Genomic DNA, 6,000 nt, shown 5'->3' on the forward strand with positions numbered 1-6,000 from the left:
ACTGGACAGCTAATGCAACTGTTGGTTTGCACAAACGAATAATTTCTACATTCTCCATTGAAGAGGAGTGAGACAACATTCCACAGGCCACAATCACCAGCTTGATCAACTCTATGCGAAGGAGATGTGTCGCGCTGCATTAGGCAAATGGTGGTCACACCAGATAGTGACTGGTTTTCTAATCCAGGCCCCTACTTTGGGGGGGATCTGACCAACAGACGCATATCTGTATTTCCAGTCATGTGAAATCCATAGATTAGGGCCTAATTAATATTTTAAATGACTAATTTCTTTATATGAACTGTAGCTCTAAAACAACATTTTAGGCAGCTGAGTTCCTAGGAAACTATGCAGTATTTCGTTTTTTTATGTATTATTTTGTTGCAGCAGCGCCTCTTCAACCTCAGGAGGCTGACGAAATTCGGCTTGTCACCAAAAACACAAACTTTTACAGATGCACAATCGAGAGCATTCTGTCGGGCTGTATCCTGTCAGTTGCCTGGTACGGCAACTGCTCCGCCCACAACCGTAAGGCTCTCCAAAGGGTAGTGAGGTCTGCACAACGCATCACCGGGGGCAGACTACCTGCCCTCCAGGACACCTACACCACCCGATGTCACAGGAAGGCCATAAAGATCATCAAGGACAACAACCACCCGAGCCACTGCCTGTTCACCCCGCTATCATCCAGAAGGCTAGGTCAGTACAGGTGCATCAAAGCTGGGACTGAGAGACAGCTTCTATCTCAAGGACATCAGACTGTTAAACAGCCATCACTAACATTGAGTGGCTGCTGCCAACATTCTGACTCAAATCTCTAGCCACTTAATATTTAAAAATGTAATGTAATAATGTATCACTAGCCACTTTAAACAATGCCACTTTATATAATGTTTACATACCCTACATTACTCATCTCATATGTATATACTGTACTCTATACCATCTACTGCATCTCGCCTATGCCGTTTGGCCATCGCTCATCCATATATTTATATGTACATATTCTTATTAATTCCTTTACACTTGTGTGTATAAGGTAGTTGTTGTGAAATTGTTAGATTACTTGTTAGATATTACTGCATGGTCGGAGCTAGAAGCACAAGCATTTCGCTACACTGGCATTAACATCTTCCAACCATGTGTATGTGACAAATACAATTTGATTTAAAATATTTGTAATTATTGCATGTTCTGTTTATTTTCAGTGTACTAATGAACAGCAACTTGATTATAATATTTAGCCGTCAAATAGTCATTGCAACAGAATATTTTTTATAATATATATATTTTTTATTTAATATGTTTTACTAGGCAAATCAGTTAAGAACATATTCTTATTTTCAATGACGGCCTAGGAACAGTGGGTTAACTGTCTTGTTCAGGGGCAGAACGACAGATTTTTACCTTGTCAGCTCGAGGATTCGATCTTGCAATTTTTCGGTTACTTGTCCAACGCTCTAACCACTAGGCTACCTACAGTGTACACATAAATTCCCAAACTGTAATCCTGTCAATCAATCACATATTTGGGGACCCAATTCATTTGTTTTATTCAATTGAGTCTGGTATGAGAACGGTAGGCCATATATGCAAAATTACTTGGTCTGTGGAGTATCTTAGCTATTGATCGGTGCCTTAAAATCTTTGGTGTGATTTACTACCATATATGGGCATACAAAGTTATAAATGCAGACTTTGCCTATGACTTCTTTTCAAGATGGCTGCTACCTACGTTCCGGGTTAGTGTTGAGAAGCATAGACGAAATAAAACTAGCAATATCAATATCGAACAGGAACCTAAAAATAGGTTTTCGATTCTGCCGAGGAAGATTGTTTTCTGGAAGGATTGGATCCACTTTTAGATCTGTAAGTAAATTATTTTAATGACTTTATATAGGTATTTTACTATATTTAGATATCCTCTTTTTGTGCATTGGATTTACTTTACATAGGCCTATGTAAGTTAGCAAGTAATTTCAATGTTATATAATTCCAAAGTAGCTATTCATTATGTTTCATATTAGTTCACTGTTTACTGTTCTAAGTTTCATCTTTCTAACTTTGGAGAAGCCACTAAACGTTAATGGCCATTGTTTATTTGTGCTTCTCACCTCTGCCTTTGTGTCCAAAGTGTTACTGCTTGCATTGGGTGTGTTTCATACCTTCTATGTGAATCACTGTACAGATAAAGTTTAGGCTTGGTGTTTTTAATTTACAGTAATGTCGTTTTGTAAATTTAGTCAACAGTAATTCTGTGTGTATTACAAAAATATATCCCTTTATTTTATTCACCACAGGGTGGAGGATACAGAGGATTTGGATGATGCCACCCCTCCCCAGCAAGCACCCTCACCTGTCATGGTCTAAACGGTTCTACATGCACTTTTCATAGACCTCTTGAAAAAGAAAATAGGGTCCTGTGGCACCATTTGTCCTAACAGAATCAGTTTCCCGAAGACCAAGGTAAATGACATGACAAAGACAGCGGAGAGGTGGACCATACGTTGGGTCAGGACTAACAAGCTGCCTTTTGTGAAATGGATGGACACTTGGGAAGTAACCATGCTCACCACACATCATCAAGTATTCAATAACAAAACATGTCTCAAGGAGGGTGAGAAATGCCAGTGGGGGCATGGGTGAGGAAGAATGTCTCCATTCCTGTTTCTGTGAAGGACTACAATGCCAGCATGGGGGGGCGATGTTGACCTATCTGATGCTCTGGCTACTACCAGGTCCTCCACAAGTCCAGGAAGTGGTATAATACTTTTTTTTAGCACTTTATGGACATTCAAGTGCTAAAAAATGTGAATTAACAGAAATATATGCAAATTAATATTAATACTATTTAAATGTAGATGTTTTTTGAATTGGACATATTGTATCTCCCCCAAAAAGGTTAATGTTATAAGCTAACTTTTTAAAATGAATTTAAGCAACATTCCCTAAATTCCAGGGCTTAACTTCCCATGGAAAATTCTGTAAATTTACCGGATAGATTCCGACCTTTTGCAACCTTTCTCACTACAATCACAAGGTCAACATTGGATCATTCAGAGATCCTCACTGAACTTCTGGAGAGAGTTTGCTGCACTGAAAGTAAAGGGGCTGAATAATTTTGCACGCCCAATTTTTCAGTTTTTGATTTGTTAAAAAAGTTTGAAATATCCAATAAATGTCGTTCCACTTCATGATTGTGTCCCACTTGTTGTTGATTCTTCACAAAAAAATACAGTTTTATATCTTTATGTTTGAAGCCTGAAATGTGGCAAAAGGTCGCAAAGTTCAAGGGGGCCGAATACTTTCGCAAGGCACTGTACTTCTGTGTATTGATTTTAAGAAAGGCATTGATGTTTATGGTTAGGTACACATTGGAGCAACGACAGTCCTTTTTCACGAATACGCACCACATCGATTATATGCAACGCAGGACACTCTAGATAAACTAGTAATATCATCAACCATGTGTAGTTAACTAGTGATTATGATTGTTTTTTATAAGATAAGTTTAATGCTAGCTAGCAACTTACCTTGGCTTACTGCATTCGCGTAACAGGCAGGCTCCGCGTGGAGTCCAATGTAATCAGGTGGTTAGAGCGTTGGACTAGTTAACTGTAAGGTTGCAAGATTGAATCCCCGAGCTGACAAAGTAAAAATCTGTCGTTTTGCCCCTGAACAAGGCAGTTAACCCACCGTTCCTAGGCCGTCATTGAAAATAAGAATGTGTTCTTAACTGACTTGCTTAGTTAAATAAAGATTAAATAAAAGGTGTAAAAAAATAAAAAAATAAAAAAACGGCCAAATCGGTGTCCGAAAATCGGCCCTAATTAATCGGCCATTCCGATTAATCGATCAACCTCTATTCTGAACTATGCAAGTCCTGTCTTCTGATCATTTCCTCAATGTTTTTATATGTCAGAATCATGTAATTACACATGAATAGAAGTTACTTTTGGTTATGTCTATTTTGGCAGAAATCAATATTTTGCCATTTCATTTTAAGAGGTTTACGAAATTTCCAGGCAGAGTTAGTTTATCACCCATTGACTCCTGGTTTTGGGTGTGGGGGATGGCTGGTGGGTGAGCTGCTTGAGAGTGCTGTGAGATGGTGAAGTCACCAGCAGGGGACGTCCTAACACAGGCTTCCTTATGTATTGCTACAGATAGAGAATTGTCCAATGGAGGTCCGTGGACAACTCTGCTCGGGGGGCTTCAGGGATGTCTGGATTTCACCCACATTAAGTAAAATTATTAATGCTTACATGCTAAAACAGCATGTATTTTCTTTTCTGAATTCCTTAAATTAGATACCATGTGCTTAGTGTTCTCTGTATTTTCCCCCCTATATTTTAAGCATCAACCAGCACATGCGTCTGTATCTGCTGTTCAGACTCCTCCATTGAGAACTGCATTGAACTTGTCAATGGTAAATATTACATTTTTTGTCACATTTTTCCTCAACTACTATGGCTCTGCTACCATGATATAACACATTCAGATAATCCTTTTGACAGGTGACTTGGTTTCCTCCTCTGTTCATTGTGACCATTGTTTTTTTTCTCTCTTTTGCAGTTCAATAAGAAAAGATTTTGGGGGCTCTCATGTGTCTGCAGCAAGACCAGCCCTAAATTTGGCAAGGAAGCCTGCTCAGGTGAATCAAATACAGGCAAAACTGTGAAAAGCTTGGTTTGTGTTGATCTGTTTTTATAACAGTATACCTTAAATAATCTTAAGGTAATTATACACTACTGTTCAAAGGTTTGGGGTCACTTAGAAATGTCCTTGTTTTCCATGAAAACATACTTGAAATGAATTACAAAATGAATAGGAAATATATTTAAGACATTGATAAGGTTATACATTTTTTTTTTTTTTTACATTTAAATAATAATTATGTCCTTCAAACTTTGCTTTCGTCAAAGAATCCTCAATTTGCAGCAATTACAGCCTTGCAGACCTTTGGCATTCTAGTTGTTCATTTGTTGAGGTAATCTGAAGAGATTTCATCCCATGCTTCCTGAAGCACCTCATATAAGTTGGTTGGCTTGATGGGCACTTCTTACTGCTGCTTCCACAACAGCTCAATAGGGTTGAGATCCAGTGACTGTGCTGGCCACTCCATCATAGACAGAATACCAGCTGAGTACTTCTTCCCTAAATAGTTATTGCGTAGTTTGGAGCTGTGCTTTGGGTCATTGTCCTGTTGTAGGAGGAAATTGGCTCCAATTAAGTGCCGCCCACAGGCTATGGCATAGCGTTGCAAAATGGAGTGATAGCCTTCCTTCTTCAAGATGCCTTTTACCCTGTACAAATCTCCCACTTTACCACCACCAAAGCAACCTCAGACCATCACATTGCCTCTACCATGCTTGACAGATGGCGTCAAGCACTCCTCCAGCAAGCACTCCTCTTACGAATGTTCTTCTTTGTGATCCGAACATTCGTCTGTCCATAACACATTTTTCCAATCTTCCTCTGTCCAGTGTCTGTGTTCTTTTGCCCATCTTAATTTTTTATTTTTATTGGTCAGTCTGAGAGTCGCCTCTTCACTGTTGACATTGAGACTGGTGTTTTGCGGGTACTATTTAATGAAGCTGCCAGTTGAGGACTTGTGAGGCATCTGTTTCTCAAACTAGACAATTTAATGTACTTGTCCTCTTGCTCAGTTGTGCACCGGGGCCTCCCACTCCTCTTTCTATTCTGGTTAGAGCCAGTTTGCGCTGTTCTGTGAAGGGAGTAGTACACAGCGTTATATGAGAACTTCAGTTTCTTGGCAATTTCTCGCATGGAATAGCCTTCATTTCTCAGAAAAAGAATAGACTGACGAGTTTCAGAAGAAAGTTCTTTGTTTCTGGCCATTTGAGCCTGTAATCGAACCCACAAATGCTGATTCTTCAGATACTCAACTAGTCTAAAGAAGGCCAGTTTTATTGCTTCTTTAATTGACACAACAGTTTTCAACTGTGCTAACATGATTGCAAAAGGGTTTTCTAATGA

This window comes from Oncorhynchus kisutch, linkage group LG6 (genome assembly GCF_002021735.2).
Source record: "Oncorhynchus kisutch isolate 150728-3 linkage group LG6, Okis_V2, whole genome shotgun sequence".
Classification (NCBI taxonomy): domain Eukaryota; kingdom Metazoa; phylum Chordata; class Actinopteri; order Salmoniformes; family Salmonidae; genus Oncorhynchus; species Oncorhynchus kisutch.